This window comes from Cydia pomonella, chromosome 20 (genome assembly GCF_033807575.1).
Source record: "Cydia pomonella isolate Wapato2018A chromosome 20, ilCydPomo1, whole genome shotgun sequence".
NCBI classification, from domain to species: domain Eukaryota; kingdom Metazoa; phylum Arthropoda; class Insecta; order Lepidoptera; family Tortricidae; genus Cydia; species Cydia pomonella.
This window is the reverse complement of record NC_084722.1, coordinates 15172202-15191113: the sequence shown is the minus strand read 5'-3', so window position 1 is coordinate 15191113 and position 18912 is coordinate 15172202.

The window sequence follows — 18912 nt, the reverse complement described above, 5'->3', positions numbered from 1 at the left end:
TGGCAATGCTGCGTCCCTTTTTGCCCAATGAACATCATCATCACGCCGATTGCATTTGACAGTTGATGGATGGACTTTGGACATGTCTATAGGTGAGGTAATGAAAGAATCCATAGAGCGGCTGGTCGTACAGGGAAGAGTGCAGGGAACCAGATCGCGCGGCAGGTCACCTATGTACTAGAGTGACCACATAAAATCCGCAGTTGGAAACCGCGTATCTGACTGTGCCAGACAGTCTACCAACAGGGAAGGGTGACGGGAGATCTTGCGAAGTGCTGTGTCCACCTCTACTACCGAATGTGGGCGCCTCAACGTGACAACGACCGCTCTCAACGAACGACCAAGAGCGAAACGACAGAGAAGAAGGAGTATGCACATAATAGTCAGGCAAACAGATTTTGTCAATACCAATTGAAGGGATATCCTATGCATATTTGCCTGCATAGGTGAATTAGTCATAATCCACCAAAAAGCCAATTGCAACCCGAGTCACAGAGTAAGCAGGAAACGGCCCGATAAACAAGCTGAGTCACAGGTTAAACGGGAAACAGTTACCCAGGTAAAAAAAAAAACACCAACAAAAGAAGAGCACTTAAAAGCGTCCGCACCGTACAAAGACAGATGATGTTGACTGAAATTTGAGTGTCATGTAAACCCATCATATCTCTGACCAATGGCGTACATTCTAAGTTTTCCAGCACTAAGTTTAAGTTGAACGAGGTATAATGCGTTCTGTGATCCTGCCATGTCTGTCGTTTCTTAGCTCACAACATCCTATGTCACGTCGCTCGCATTCGGCAGCGGCAGATATATGCTTTATTGCGGATCGTGCGGATTTTTACGAGGCTGCCCGCAATATGCCTCCGCAAGTGTAAAGTATAAAACGTATTTACGAGTCACTTAGGGCTAGGGTTTGGTAAGTGAAGATTTACCAACGTCTTACCCGTCAACCTGTTTTTGTCTCTTGGGCCTTAAGAGGCTGTCAATACCTAAAGCGCGCACACTGTCTATTTGTATCGGAGTAAATGAGATAGTACTGTCGCATGTTACTGGGCCTGGGCAAGGGAATAATAAGAAAATTATTTGAATAAAAAAAAGTGGATTATTAGTGTAATATTTTACTCGTTAGCGGTTTAGATATAAATGTTTTGAAATTGTGATTTTAATTGCAGACCCATAAGTCAAAACAATAAAGACATAAAACCGTTTAATTGTGATTTTAAGACCAATCTTTGCAATTATTTTCTATCGAGCCGATTTCGTTCAATCATGTATCGAGTACAACCACGGTCTTTGAAATATAATTAATATGAACATATATTTTTCTTACTTGACTAAAACAAATAGTCTTTCTTAAAAAACTGTTTAAGTAACATCAATTTCAAGGACATTGGGTGTTGACAGCCTCTTAACTTGGCAATCGAAAATATAGGATGTGTCACTATGTTTCAATTTATTTAAATTTTCTCTCTCTAGAGCATTCCCAAGACTTACGTTTTCTACATTGAATTTCAATTTAAGACATTAGACTAACAGGCAACATAACTATAGTTAGCGACGTTGTGAACCTATTTTTGTGACCAAGTATGTGGGGAAACTGAACCCATATTTTACATATAATCACGCCTATTTCCCGAAGGAGTAGGCAGAGACCACGGATTTCCACTTGCTACGATCCTGACATACCTCTTTCGCTTCCTTTACTTTCATGACATTCCTCATACACGCTCGTCGGTTTAGGGTGCTCTTGACCTGGCCTTTCTTCAGGATTTCCCCGATTTGATCAGAGAAAGTCCGCCGAGGTCTAACATATTTTTATACTAAGTATTTATAGTAGATTGTTAACCAAGGGATGAAATGGTACCTTTCACCTGAGTTAAACACACTACTTTTCATTTCCAATACGAGGAAAGTAAAATACATGCACATTCATAAAACACGACGAAGTATAGACTTTAGTAGTATATCTTGAGGGTACTTTCAATTAACAATTTAGATAAAAATATAGTTAATTATGAATCGGAGCGTTAATTATCAGATTGTAAATTGTACAATAATTCCATTAAAAAATAAGTAGTTACCGTAAAAAAAACCTACTTAGAAAGTACAGTGCTCTAGAGCAGAAACGTATCATTTAATGCACACTTTTTAGAACAACAACGACCCACTTTCAGAGAAAGAGAAATGAGAAATATTGAAACGGTCGGTTACAGATACCATCTAACCAGAACCCCTTGTGTAAATTTATTCGATAGCGTGACGTGACGTACGCGTTTGCGTTAAGTCTCATCTTGTATGTGATTTAAGTATTGTGCTCTAAGCGAGATTTTTTGGAAACTAAAAATCCCATACAAAATGAGACTTAGCGCAAACGCGTACGTCACGTTTCGCTATCGAATAAATGTACACTAGGGGTACAGGCTCTATTGGGTTGGGATTAGTCTCAATAGTTAAGTACCTCACGAGTCACGATCATTTCACCGAAGAGCGATTACAAAATAAGAAATGACATTCTGTACATGTTTCTCACATTGTCACGAGCCATGATGTTAATACTATCTCCTGTTTGGAATTCATAATGCTTAAATTTTCTGACAGACAATCACCTACTGACAAAGAAAACTTTACAATTCCTTCAATATGGTTGGTGTATTAAAGAAAATTGCTTGCCTAATCAAACCTTCACTTTTCTACATAATTTGAAGTGTTAATCGCTAAAACAAAATCCTATCAACTCCTCTCCCCTTGGTCACTTCGTTTTTTCTTCCGGAAGTATGTAAATTCACCCCATGATTGGGGCAAATTGTTTTACTGGAAGTTGGTGTTGAAGTTTTTTGAGTGTGAAATTGGGAGGGGGTGAAAGTGAGCAGTAAGGCCATGTAAAGTGGGATTGATTAGGTTTGATCGTGGTTTGAATGACAAGTGTTTTTTGAAGTCTTTATTCCAGTTAAGTACAGGATATTGTTCCCAATCATTAGTAGTAGTAGTATTAGTAAACACTTTATTGCACAAAACAAGTACATAACACAGAGAGAAAACAGTAAATGTGTACAAAGGCGAACGTATCCCCTTAAGGGATTTCTTCCACCTAACCTTTAAGCAACTGAGAGAGATACTAAGTCAAACTAAGATAATATGTAAAAGACGGCAAGATATTAAGGATTTTTGCTTAGTATTGGCCGCAGTTGGATAAACACAGTCTCGGTGCTTTTAAAGATAGATAAAGATAAAAGACATTTATTCGTGACAGTCACAAACGTGTACGGACATGTACAGACAACAAAAACAGAATAACAGAAATTAAGTGCGCATCACGAAATTGACCCAACTCAGCATAATGCTAGCTATGAACTGAGCGCTAGAATTGCGTAGGGCCCATTGGGTAATGCCACGGCAGATTACACACACAGTACATTATAACATTACAAAGAAAAAAATCCATGAAAAAGAAGAATTACTTGCTAATACAGAAATTACACAAAAACACATGAAGACAACAAAAATAAAAAACGAACATCTCTTTTTTTAAATATAAGAAAATTAGTTTACAATGAACGCAACCATATCATCTGTCAACGTTTGCCTATGGCTTGCCTGTTGCAGCTAACGCCAGCCGCAACTTGTGTAACTAAAAATGAACAGCAAGCAAAACATTTTGTTGTTGAACTTATTGATAAGGTACGCGTCATGGAAAAGGCGTAACTATTTTAGGAAGGTTATACAATATTAAGGATATAAATACCTAAAGTTTTCATTAACGAATCCCGTGTTCCAGTAATAGTCTGTTAGGATCCTCTATTATTATGACAAGCGTAGTAATCATTATTTTGCAATAGAATATACTTTCTTGGGACTCAAAATTGACGATACAAAAACTCAACGTAACACCAACTTTGCTTTCTTGTTACACAAGTAACCAATATTAAACCACAACCATCCCTTACCAATGCCTAACCCGATACCAACGTTACACCCTCAAACGCAGCATTAGCATAAGCAAACATTAAGTTAAATCAGGGACATTACCAGATCAGACATGTTTATCTGTCGCCAAAAAAGAGACATCAATAACGCACGTCGTTTGAGACCCCTTCGAACTCCTTACGCGGGTAAGGCTGTTTGAACACGTTCGATTATCCTATCAATAACTGAATTAACCTAAAATCAAGATTGACAGTGATTGTTGTAGCGGATAAAATTGCAAAGGATTTTGACGTAGTTGCCTGATGCTGCTTAGCAGAAATTGTTTTAACATACAGGAACAACTTAAGAACATTTTGCATATTTCATCATTGATTTTTATAGCGTGAATACATAATTGTCATATCAATATAACAATCATATCATCTATCGCAATTTTTCTTTCTAATTATAAAAAAGACCTCGTGTTTTAACCTATTTATAAGTATTTTACATGGTTGATTTATAAAGAATAGTTTATCATATATATTTGTAAAATTATACTAGATAATAATATTCGAATGCCCATTTTTTCGTCAGCAGTTGATTTTTTCAAATCGATTATGACGACCTCCAGGACGCTGCTGCACAAGCGAAGTGAAAACAACCAACATACATAATCCGGAAGTTGCTTCGATAGCTGGCAAGTGTAAAGACAGCCTTAAGCCCCTTCCCCACACTACGCCTAAACACATTTCCCATTACAAGCAGCGACACAAAAAGATCACGTTTGATATACGTACATCAACAATCGAACATTAGGCCGACGGCAGAACACACGGGAGTACACATTATGACAAAACGCTTGTTTCAAGGAACGATTGCTTGAAGATTTCAGATTTGCCTGCGTACTCTTTGTTTTATCAATATTTCATTTGAGACTTCGTGGCCAACCTGGCCTATGCAAATCGCCAATTCTGGGGATTAGCTGTCAAGCAGATCCCAGGCTCCCGTGAGCCGTGGCAAAATGCCGGGACAAGTCGAGGAAGATGAAGATGATGACTTGGTGGCCAACCTACTGAGCCAACTTTAAAATTTGACATTGATCATAGCTGCGAAGTTAGCTCTCTCAGCAAACGGCCTGAAATGGACATGGTTCGCTAAGTTTTTTTGTGGGAAAACGAAGATGATAGTTAGGTTCTCAATCTCTATCAGATCTGCTGTGAGCAAATCCTTTAGTGAGTGCACTCATGTTTAGAATGTCTTCGCATCGAGAGATATGACTGTTACTTACGATTAGTAATGGAATTCTAAATAATGTGGCGTCTTATTAAAACCCATTAAGGATGGAATGGATGATGGAAGGATGTTTGCATTAGCGCAAAAACGAGAATTTTTTGAAGTATGAATACGCATGGATGTCGCGTATGTTTTTAATCCAAGAAAAACTCCAAAGAAACTCTTCCCTCAAGCTAAATCAGGCCCTATTTCAACATGCTAGATTCCAATCCACAGTAAGTCTACACCAACTTAAGATCTTTCTAAACGGAATATATTGAAAAGAAATTGTGGAATAAAATCAAATGTAATTTGTGGCATTCAGTCTCAATTTCTGGAAGCGCCACCAGGGCCTTGTAAGAAGAAAGACACATGTTTGACATATGTTCCTTGTGAGGTGTTTTTGATGAATTCCATAATATATCAGGCAAGAACTTTAAGTAAGTAATCTACTTTTTAATTTACATATTAACCTAATTTTGATTTGCACTCTTTAGTAAAGTATATTACTACCTTTGTTTACCATCAAATCTTTGATAATATATCATATGTAGCAGTCGAGTGTTTAGATAAGTTTTGTATTATTTATCCAAATGGTCATATATCATCTCCATTTTAAGCAATATATGCTCATGATCAATCTTTTGATCAGTCGGTAAAGGAGTCTACGAGCTTCGCCAAAACATTTTACAAAGTATACAGTTTTTTTTAAACGTTCTATCTTTGATGATTCTGCCATGGTCGGGATCATCATAAAACCACAAAAAAAAAGTTTAAATAGCTACCTATATTCATAACTCTTGAGGTTTTCTATGGAAAAACTTTTTTTTTTTGAGTACCTACTCAAAGTTACTATTCGAAAATTGATTCTATGAGTAGGCCTCAAAGGTTCTGTATAATTGTAAAAATACTCTGAATTCTTACATATGCCCTTTCGTTGCTAGTCAAAGTGTCGGTAACCTGAAGTGATTCAGTTCGCGATATTCAAATTGGTTGGTTTCCCTCACATATGCCCTTGAGTGGAATTGAATTGCTGCGATACTTGATTTGTTTGTGGGATTGATGTCCTCTTCGATGTTTAAGGAATTTCTTATTGGAAAAAGTGAAGTGTTGTGTGAGGAGGATAAATATTGCGTTTGAATCAATTTAGGAGTCTGTGTGTCTTTTTTTATACATGACAAAATGAAGGTGGAAAAACCATTCGATGTGTAGGTTTAAAAGGATTTAACCATTACGAATGTGAATACGACGATAACATGAGAAATTAGTATTGTGTAACTTTGAAAATCAACAATAGACATAGACATCATTTAATAGTAAAAATGTATTACAGGTCACAATTTTAAAATTATGTCTACACATCTTATATCTATTATGTTTATATCAATTTAATATTAAACGATTAAACATAATCAAAAAATTCATGAAAACTATAAAATCTTTGTTTGACGAGCCAATTTTTTAGTTTTATTTTGAAGGAACTAAGCTTTACCATTTCGGTAATAGAGACTGGCAGATTGTTGAATACTACCGGACTAGCAACATAGATAGTCTTTCCGGTTTTTTTAATTTTATGGGAGATTGTTTTCAACAAGTGCCCGTTTCGGGTGACCCGGGCAGCGCCATCGCCTCGCTTGCCCTATAGCGACATGTTCTTCCTGCAGCTGCAGCAAATACAGCAGTTTGAAGAATTAATAGGGATGGTAGTGCTAGGATCCCTCTTCTTCTTCCTCGCGTTGTCCCGGCATTTTGCCACGGCTCATGGGAGCCTGGGGTCCGCTTGACAACTAATCCCAAGATTTGGCGTAGGCACTAGTTTTTACGAAAGCGACTGCCATCTGACCTTCCAACCCAGAGGGTAAACTAGGCCTTGTTGGGATTAGTCCGGTTTCCTCACGATGTTTTCCTACACCGAAAAGCGACTGGTCAATATCAAATGATATTTCGTACATAAGTTCCGAAAAACTCATTGGTACGAGCCGGGGTTTGAACCCGCGACCTCCAGATTGCAAGTCGCATGCTCTTACCGCTAGGCCACCAGCGCTTCCAGGTAGTGCTAGGATCCCGAGTGTTTTAAAATGTGGTCTAGCGCTGTCGTCGCGGGCTAGTGTGCGCACGGCGCGTTTTTGCAGTCAAAACACGCGCCTAATACCTAATTGAACACAATTTGTGAACATGCAGGTTTTTTTTTATTAAAAGACTTATATTATGTGAAGTTTTGATATCTTCAAGTCATAGACTAAGAAAACACTGCATATTTTTTTTAAACTTATGTTAGGCTTTTAAACTTATATAACTTTGAATGAAAGGAAAAGAAGAAAAAAAACTTCAATAATGACTCAAAAGTGATATCCAGAAAAATGTGATAGGATAACAAATAGTATACATAATAAAATAAAGCATTAAAAACACAGTGCCTATTAGATAAAAAAGTGTAACGATTATTAAAACTTCGGTAAAAACCCAGTAATAATTATCCAGAAAGAGTAAACTAAAAAGAGTACCGTTAGTTAGCCCAATAAGCATCGTCAAATATCAAAATAGTTATTCCACCCACCAGCCGCAGTGCAAAGATTTGTTCTAAGAGTAATATATGGCACGCACGATATGATATATTCTGAGCAATATGACGGAGCCGGTGAGAGCGTGTATCATACGTGACATTGATTTGCTTCTTTTAAATTGTGGATGAGGTTATACATACCTTAGCCAAGCAAGAAAGAAAGCCAAGCACAGCAAGCGTCTCAACTTCGTAAGAATTAAGATAAAGAATCAGCGTAGTCAAGTGACGGTGCTGGGTTTAAATTCGGGCATACTCGTATTAGCTCTCTTTCGACCTGAAATTAGTATGGTAGGTATGTAATTCAGTTAACCCGGCCTGCGACACGCACACTTGTCAAGAAATCTGATTTAAACGAGTTTGAATTACTACCTTTGGCTGAACCTACGACTTTGCTCGACACAGATTGCTAGCTGACAAATGCTATATAAATGTCAAGTTTAAGCTTCCAATATATCAGACAAGATGGCAAAACCTACAATGCACATGAAAACGTACGTAAACTGTAGAGGGCAGCACATGCTTTGGCGTGAAGTGTTAATGTATAGAACGATACTCGATATTTTATTGCAAATTCACAGAGTGGTTGTACAGGTGGTAAACTTATAAGCTAGGTATTTGTGAACCCTGTTGAGCACTGCACTATTATTATAACAAACACAAACATTAATTTTATTTACTTCTTTTTCTTTATGTTATGTACTTATTTTTGTTTTATTTAATGAGTGTTGTCGACCATTTTCAATATCAAATATTCCGCTTTCAGCATATCACGAACCACTAACTAGTTTCTTATTAGATCTTGGTTACCTATCCGTATTAACCCATCCACCATAATACAGACAAATGTAGTAGAGAAGAGGGATTTTTGATGCGAGGGCACGCCACTATTTATATTGAATCCGCGGCCCACAGGAATTTATTATTTCTCGTTTACTGCTCAATTTCCTACATTCTGAGATATGTACGTTTACCTGGGACCGGGATTTGTTCGCAGTTTATTTTTGATATGTTTGGAATTCAGCATTATATTTGGGTGAACGTTTATTTCAGTATTTTGAATATTTATGTTTATTCAACAACCAATCATTTGATTCTAAACTTAGAAATTGATTCCTTCAATTAAAGAGTCAGACCAAGTCCAGCTCGCAGTTATTTTGATAACACAGGCTGAACAAGTGTCATTTAAAACAACAAAGTTCTATGAAATTATGATGGTTACTTAACACAGACTGGCCTATCAAAATCGCTGCCAACAGTGCCAACTTAGCGTAGTCTGACTCTACTTGTTTTTTTATAGTTGAATAATGTAATCATAGTGTAAGTGACCAATTATTTGACAATAATTTGTATTTCTTACTGTATAGTACTTATACAACATGTATTTCTTTTCTAAGCCTTTCTAAGCTTTTCACGTTTTAATAATAATAAAAAAACTGAACCAGTCTGGAAATTCAAACTAAGTTCTTAATACAATCTGTAAAAAATATTTTGTTTTGTCTGATTTACTGTCTCAATTGCGTAATAAATTATTATTATTTTATGTTTATGTTCATACTGACTCCTCAGTACATCCAAAACTACCTTGACCGTACATTTTGTTTCAGTATCCAAATTACCCTTTCAAATCTTCCAAATAGCCCCCAACAAGCAAAACATCTCGATAATCCTATGCAAACTACCGTCTTTTGTTCAGAATGGCCCGATTACCCGTCGAATGTTCTCGATAACCCCATCTTGTTTCAACGCGAATTTATGTGGGATATAATTTTCCAATTTTCGAACGCAATGTTTCGTTCTGGAACGCGTGTTGGTAACGCCTGGCGGGCTGGGGTGTTCGCGGTGATGTAGAAATATTTGATTCTATTGATATTCTGCCAGAATACTTTGAACAAATCTAAGTTTTAGGATAAGTGAAGATTTCTGGTTTTAGGAAAGGTTAAGACTTGTATGGAATTTTCACATTTTTCCGCTTGCCCTAGAGAAATTAATTGTCTTCCTTTTACCCAACCTGATATTACAAAATCTGTTATAATACAATATAGGGTTGTATAATTATTATGAGACTTACCTAAACGTTAACTGTTTCACCTGCCATAAATATTTTTTCTTTTTTTTACTAGAATACAGAGATGTCCTGGCTAAAGAAACTTGACTTCGTTGTCAAATGCGTAGGATTTTTTTTTATTTAAATTTTTTTAGAAACATAAAAGCAGCAAAATGCAGCAATTTATCCTATTGCCAAGAACACACCCAGACACAGGATAATGCAAAGCCTATAGATATTTCTTACCTCAAAGCCGTAGATGGAGCATTCCACGATTTCACTACCGTTTCCCCGAACAAATGCAAATATTTTGAAGATTTGCACGTATAGGAGTTCCTTTTCCTGTGGCAAGGGATCAAAATATTGCTTAGAAATATAATCATCGCCTTAAAACACAGTAAATTAAATATGACTGTACAGGACAGCCCAAAAAATGCTTCAGATCGAGTTGCGAATAAAGTTTTTGCCGCATCTATACTCTGTATCTTTACATATATAAATAAAGGTAAACAAACAATTTTGGGTAGTTATAACATTTACAATACAATACAAATACTCTTTATTGCACACCTCAATACAGAAACAGTACAAATACTACAATACATAAAGAAGAGGTAAACAACAGGCGGTCATTTAGAGGGTTAACCAATCAAATACAAAACCGCCTGGATCTGTCACTGAACAAACTGACTTTAACCTACATTATTTGATCATGTAATGTTTCCATCTACCCTCAACTGGCTTAAGGAGCCAATTGAGGGTAGATTTTGTTAACTTTTATTTAAATACCTAAAAATACAGAATATAATCAACCTGCCTTACCCCGACTCCCACATCTCGGAGGAAACGTCGTATCACGGGAGAAATCAAACGCCGGAAGAGGAAAGGAGCGTATTTTTCGAATTTGAATTCCGAACTCAGACTACTTCCGCCGGAAGCTTAAGCTTTTACGAGATACAACTTTTTAAACGGAATGAGGGAATTCCTTTGGAATTTTTTCGTTTGTAGTTTATTTGTTACAAATGAGTAAAGATAAGAGAATCGTAATACGAAATAATCAAATGAGTTTTTTTATGATACAGGAGGCAAACAAGCAGACGGATCACCTGATGGTAAGCGATTACCGCCACCAATAGATACCTGCAACACCAGAGGAGGAGGAGATGGAGGAAGAGAGAGGGGTTTTTACGCAGTAACTAAATTTTATTGTTATTTCTTTTTGTTACAGCTCTTTTCATGTTTTGAAAATACGAAAAATGCGCCTATTAAAAGAAATCGATGACCTAAAGTGAGATATTACTGCTCTTGGGTTTCTTGATAATTTATTTTTTGATGATTCTTCGGCCGTGTTTTAATTTATCGCCACTCGTTTCGAATTTCCTATTTTTTGCACTTGTATCGTAATGTACTATTATTGCAGGCATGAAAAAAGCCCATAGACGTCTTAATAACTAACTATAAACTAGCTGAACTCTAACAAAAATTAAAATAACTGCAAGTTTCTGTTTGACCCAATGGTTGACTGGTAGAGAATGCCTTAAGGCATTAAGTCCGCCATTTGTACAATATTATCGTGCAATAAAGTATAAATAAATAAATAAAATCAATTAAGATTAAGTAGATTCGTAATTTGTTTTAGCAATTTTTATTTCATTGCAAGTTTGAGAAAAGCACTATAAGAAACGGGGTTGCCGGCCGTGTATCGCTACCCTATATCTACTTGGCCTGCAACCCTTCTTTTCCCGGCCTCTAAAGTAATGTACTTTTACTTATACCAGATAAATATGTAATATTAATCAAACAAGTAATCATGTTTAAACTTTAATTGTGTGTGTAAATGTATAATGTATATGGAAATAATTTTCTGAATTAAATTTCATTCATTCATTCATTCATTAATGAGATACAATATAGGCATTTTTACATGACTAAACTTGCGCTTTGTTCTTAAAGTGACCAGTAATTGGCACCCACTCTAATCAGGATATTTCAGGATACTGCCAGTGGTTGGCTTTACTTAAATCGCGTAATACAATGTTGTCAGTAAAGAAAATGCTTTCACAAAAACCTTATTATTTTCCAAATACGCAATACCAAATTGATTCCCCAAAGCACTCGTTCAAAGCGAAATTTCCATACAGAATCCCCCTTAAATCGCTCCGAAAGATATTATTAAATGTTGCATGTATTAAAATTTATATCCCCTTATTGATATCTCACTTTTATTGGAGGGGGCTAATGGCACCGCCTTATGGCTTGAATATTCTTAATGCTATTCTTATTGATGGTTGGAAACAGGTTTTCTTTGGCAAAGTGCTTTTTCAAGTGTTAGTTGTTTCGGTTTATTTTGCGAATGATCTGACTGTGGATGGTTGTTACAATGTACAAGAATATTCTCATTATTTTCAAAATCGTTATAAACTTTCATAAGAAATTTCTTATGCAAGTTTCCACATAGAAAGTTCGCGTTCAGTGCCCCTAGTGTAAATTTATTCCATAGCGAAACGTGACGTACGCATTTGGGTTTAGTCTCATTTTGTATAGGATTTTGAGTTTCCAAAACGTCCCGCTTGGCGCGTTGTTTCTAAATCACATACAAAATGAGACTTGACGCAAACGCGTACGCCACGTTTCGCTATCGAATAAATTTACACAAGGGGTACAAATTAAAGATTTCTCAATGTTCTTAACTGTTAACGGCTGTTTCATTTAACATTTACGTTACTCATTGGCGTCTATTTCAATTGTTATAGAAATAGAAACTAACTGTAAAAAGATTGAGCAATAAACGTGCAGAAAAAAATACCGAGAACAGTTTATAGAACTTTGCAATTATTGATAATTCTCTGTGGCACATTGCTGGGTGAATGGCATGCCGAGGTTTTCTCAGGAGATTACAGTATGGATCCGAAATACCATAATGTACCTCTTTGAAGTTTATATTTTAAAGCGATTCAACCGTGCTTGTCTCCAGAAGCTAGCTACCTACCTTGCATAGCTAAACTGTGGAAGGAACTTTCGGTATTTCCAATGGACAATTGGACCTCAAGGAGGCTTGGATGAATGTATAAAATTGTTGACATAAATTTGATTATTTAAGACATCGTATCTATTTTATAAATTTATATAATAATGTAATGTGAATAATAAAAATAAAGCACATCGTCTCCGCTGGCTTGGCCACCTCGAATGGGTGACGATTGAGTCAAAAGGGCTGACGCCGTCCTGTTGGTCATCGTAAATATCGTCGGGCGGATAGAGTGGAGGCAGATCTCCGTGAGCTCGGCGTTAGCTATAGCTGGCGCGAATCCGCTCTGAGGGCCTACCGCGAACCACGTTCGACGTGTTGCCTCTCTGTCACGCTTACGTACAAATTTACAAGTGCGACAGAGAGGCAACACGTCGAACGTGGTTCGCGGTAAGCCCTCTGGACCGAGCAAAGTGGCGTGCTCTTGTGTTGGAGGCCAAGACCCATTTTGGGTCACCGCGCTAGCCAAGTAAGTAGTAAGTAAGAATAATAATGACATTAGGATTATTTATATTATAATTTTATAAGATAAATATTCTTGAACTCAATATCTATGTACCTATACACCGTGGGCCAATTAAAACCGACAGATTTTAACCACGCATTCCTGAGGTCATAAGTTTTGGCCAAATTCGCCAACAAAACGCCAAGAATTTTTTTTTCAGCAAAAAAAAAAAATTCTTTTGCGTTTTCTGCACACGACACGTTATTTATTTTTACACCTTGGTGAAAAAAAACATTACAGCGAATAAGTAAAGTTTTTTTTTTTTTTTTTTACAGACGAAAATTGCGAGTTTACTTTAAAACTTTAATATCTGTCAGTAGGTATGTCTAAACCAAGTCACATAGTGGCAGCGTCACAGCTAAAAAGGCGTTTTTGACTAAGTTATAAAAGAAACAAATTTTCACAGAAATTGTCATTATCTCTAAAACAAGACCGATTTCAGAAAACATTGTATGACATTTTAGTCTCTAAATGCGGTCAAGAATACACCTTTGAAATCTATCGGGTTTAATTGGCCCACGGTGTATGTTGTGTGCATGAACCATCGAATACTCATAATTAACCAAATTCAAGCATCATCAATGTTTCACAACGACATTACACAACTAACAATTCATCTAATATCACCCTCATTACCATACCTACAAAAAATTCTCATAAAATAAATAAAGCAATACAGGAAAAGCACCTATCATAAACATATATCTATACCCACATTCTTTGAACGCATGGAAGCACTTGACTCGCTTTTTTTATATCTTTTGCCAAAGCTTTTGGTAATGTCGAGTGGAATTGAGCCAATTTGCGATCGTTCGATACATATCTAATAGACCAAGAGCTAGTCTCGCAGAATGGTAAGGTTAATACGGGTAAGTGTGGCTGGCCTTTACATTAGGGTCTACCATGATCCCTCACAACGGGTACCTAGCGGTTTTGGTCCGCCGGGCATCCGGCAATCGGCAGGCGTGTCCTGCCCAGCCCCTTTGAGCGTGGAGACAGTTTTTTAACAAACACATTTATTCAGCCAATAGGCCACAGGAGCACTTCTAAATGTCAAATTTTCAGCTAGGTCAGTTATTCTCGTTTAGAATTGAATACTGTGCATTGTATTTTTAATGCAATCGGTTAATTTCATGCTCATTGAGTTTTGATTTTTGAACTTTTGTCAATAAGGATGGTAACTAAAACAATTATGTGTCTCTCATTATCATATATCATTTTCCGGGGCTAGCTGTTAGTCTACAATGCCGAGTGGAATTGAGCCAATTTGAAAACGTTCGATACATATCTAAGTTTCGATTGGTTTGAGAATAGGGTGCGGAGGGTTCTGATGGTTTGAAAATGCGATGTTTTTTGTTTTAGGGTGATTTTATGGAGGAAATCGGCTGTTATGTTTCTTATGGCAGTTACGCTTTGTATCTTGTATGATTAAACCATGATATAATTTATGTGTTATACTATCTTATATTGGTACTATTTTTTCCCAAAAGTTATCGTAACGAATAATACATTCAAGTGAAATATCTTCAGTTCACTCCAAAGAGAAGTTCTAATAAAATGAAGCACTAGTAATCAAGCGCTTAGTTTCTAAACCGGAGGTCATAGGTTCGGCTCGTACTGGTAAGTTTTTCAGAACCTTTATGCTAAATCATCATTAGATTTTTACCAATTACTATTCGGTGAAAGGAATCCCAACCGGGCATAGTTTTTCATCGAGTTTGGAAGGTTAAATGGCAATTTTTTTGGATGCTACCGAGAAAGATGCTAACCAAGAGATAAAATTCGTAAACTATCTAATATTCCCAGTACACCGTCATAAACAGCTAACTGAAATTCAAACTACATTACTCCATGACACGTGACGTCACCGACACGTCACCGTGACGCGGTGGAAGTTAATTGCCCTAATCACGTAATTGATTGACGAAATCCGATGAGCGTCCGTTACTGCGATCCGATTTGCTTGCTAATTGTGTATTAGTGGCGCATATCATTAACGTTGCTATGAATTTGTGGTAAATGGTTGGTGATAAGTGATAAAATCGGGTTATTCCCACTAGTTACCACCAAGTTGTTACCAGTGGTAACTACTGGGAATTCTTTTCCCATCTTTTACCACTGGTAACTATTACTGGGAAAAAAAAACCCACTAGTTACCACCAACTTAGTTAGTGAGAATTCTATTTTTATTAATATTGAACGCTAACCAAATTTTGGTGGTAACTACTGGGAAAAAAAATCTCACCTTTGATCAGTGGCAACTACTGGGAAAGGGTGGGAAAAAAATTCCCAGTAGTTACCACTGGTAACAACTTGGTGGTAACTAGTGGGAATAACCATAAAATCTTCAGTTGGCATACGTTATTGTGTCGTTTTAGGAAATATATTTTTCTGAAAATCAATTATTATACACTTACCCGGCCCGATTTGAAGAATGAGAAACGATAACCATAAGTTCTGGTTTAGATAAATTCTCATTTAGATATCGTTTGTATGTCGTATAATTGACAGAAGCAGCTCGATTCGGGCATACAATGTCACTTTGACGTTAGAATTATCGTAGATAGATCTTACTGAGATCACAGCGGAACCGAAATAAACGTGAATTTTGACATGTCGATTAGTTATCGATCTTTTAAAGATCTTAAACGTGTCTTAATCATTCTTCGAATCGGGCCGATCGAGTCGAATGACAGCTCCTGCAAGTGTATTTCAGTCGAGCTTAATTGAGTCGCTTAATTTCAAACTCGGATAGATCCGTCAGTCAGATTGTCAGAACTCGTCCATACACAAAGAAAAAATGTTTTTCCACTTCGAAATAATTTCCATTCGCCGTGCTTTTTAGCATGTTATTGACACAATGAAAAACTAGGTTTATAGGTTTTCCTTTTTTCCAAAATTTGCAAAACAAAAAAAATATTGCCGACTTTTTCACATAATGGACTCAAACTACCAAGTAGGTAGGGACAACTTGGTAGTGTGGGCGATGGATACGTTCCTAGAAACCTGGTATTCAAGTTATGCCCGTAGTCGTAATCGTCAGAATCTTCTTAATCCGATTCCATGTGTTCCGCTGAGTTTCTTGCCGGTCCATATTGGGATACCCTCCTCCAATTGAGGAGGCATTTAAATCTTGTCGGGTCAGAGGTGTAGGGTTAGAGCCGGTGTAGCTTTATTCGACGTTCATAAGCGCATTGTAATATACCTACTTGAATAATAAACTATCTTTTTCTAATCTTATTCGTACTGTAATTATACTCAAAGGGTAAAAACGGGACCCTATTTTAAACATAAAATATATCCACGAATGTAGTATCAATACAAACCCGATAGGAATAATAACACTAAGACTCCTCTGTCCGTCTGCCTCTCTGTCTATCTGCCACCAGGCTGTATCTCATGAACTGTGCTAGTTCATGATATATTGCCGATATAACAACAAATAATCAATCTTCGAGTGGGGTATTTTTTGCGTAATGGTACGGAACTCTTCATGCGCGAGTTTGACTCGCACTTGGTCGATTTTCTGTCTTCGCTTCTAGGTAAAATTTTACCACAGCTCCGAAAACAAAAAAATATACATCCTGTTTCATTGATCCTAATGCCAGAGTGCTATAAAATGTATTTTTTCGCACAAGCTTGTATTTAGCATTCGAAATCCGTTATTCTCAACTCCAGGATATTTATCACTGGATCAGCGGCGCCGATATTTCATCCACCGTCTCAATACGCCCCGCAGTATATCATACTAATGCGGGGGTGAGAATGTTCGAAAATAGCTATTGTTCACGGCTCGATGGAGACGTATTCTGAATGTCGTGGTGGGAAACAAAAAGGGATGTTTGTGATTAGTGGAAAAGTGCGTTTTGGTGTTTCCTATTTAATAAAACATTTTTGAACTCATTTTTGAACTATTAAAATATTTACATTTTGAATACATTAAATAGTTAGGTACATATTTGTGATCTGGAAGAGATCCGTCTTAGGGATAAATTCGCCTTTGTACTACACCTTAATATTCTATCTCATGTAATCAATATTTATTTTTCTCGTACAATAAAGTGTTTACTTACTTAATTACTTATTTGTTTTACAAGGGGGCAAAGTGTTTGATTAACCTCTCGTGCTAATATTGATACCCGAGCAAGCGAAAGATTCCAAAATTAAAACACGAGAGTAGCGAGTGAGCTGAATTACCTGTTTACAGCCAAACTGTGAAATGAACTGTCGCCAACGGTATTTCCTAATCGATACGACTTTCATACCTTTAACTTTTTTCCAGGCCGCACCAATCTACAAGGTTTTGCCCAAAAAAAACCAAATATATTTCAATTAATCGAGCTTTGATGATTCATTTGAAGACAAGTAACATTTCCTGAAAGTGTAATCTAATTTGAACCTTAAATCGGAATGCTAAAGTTGAAATTCTAATGGCGCGTATGTGGTCGATAAATCGTACTATGCCTGGAAAAGGGTTAAGAAAAGAGCTCTTACTCCTATCTTTAAGGCCGGCCACGCACTTGCAACCCCTCTGGGTATTGCAGGTGTTCATGGGCGACGGCTATTGCTTATCATCGAGCGATTCATCTGCTCGCTTGCCTCCCAGAATAAAAAAAATACATATTTTTAAGTACTTAACCTGTGTTTAGTGTTCCATACAAAACGTTGTTCACGGAACACTTATAGAATCACTTTGGTTTTGCAAATCGGTTAAATGCTGGTATTACTGGTAGAGAATGCCTCGTGGCATTAAGTCCTTAAACCCGACCCGGGTATGTCCTTAAACTACGTCCAAAAGAGAGGTATGGGCAATGTGAATGTCATCTCGCCTTGTGTGGTAGGGCACAGCACAGCAGATGTCATTCCAGATCTAGAGCAGAGCCAGAGCCCAACTGGGGAAGTACCTCCACCTTACAGAAAACCGCAGCCAAATAACACTAGACCCTACTCATAGTGTTGTGTTCCTGCCGGTGAGTAAGGTTGCCAGAGCTCAACGAGGGGGGGCGGGTTTAGGGTCGGCAACGCGCATGTGACTCCTCTGGAGTTGCAGGCTTACATAGGCTACGGAGACTGCTTACCATCAGGCAGGCCGTATGCTTGTTTGCCACCGACGTAGTATAAAAAAAAAATATATATATGCGATTTTCTCAGAGGCCGTTTGACGGAGACAGCTAAAATCTGGAACAGTTATAGTAATTACCGCCATTAATATTTTACTAGTAAAACGTAATTCAATCAAATTTTCCTAAAATGAACAGATTGTAGCAACGAGCGATATCTCTGGTAAGAATATGTGAATACATTAATATTGTTTCCAGAATCACATTACGAACGTATTTGGAAAAAATTGAAACTCCGATTTGAGAGCAAAGGCTTGGTACAAGTTATAAACGTCATGGTTATTGTGTCCTATACCCCTATTGTAAGTTTTTTTTTTTATACTATTTCGGTGGCAAACAAGCATACGGCCCGCCTGATGGTAAGCAGTCTCCGTAGCCTATGTACGCCTGCAACTCCAGAGGAGTTACATGCGCGTTGCCGACTCTAAACCCGCCCCCCCCCTCGTTGAGCTCTGGCAACCTTACTCACCGACA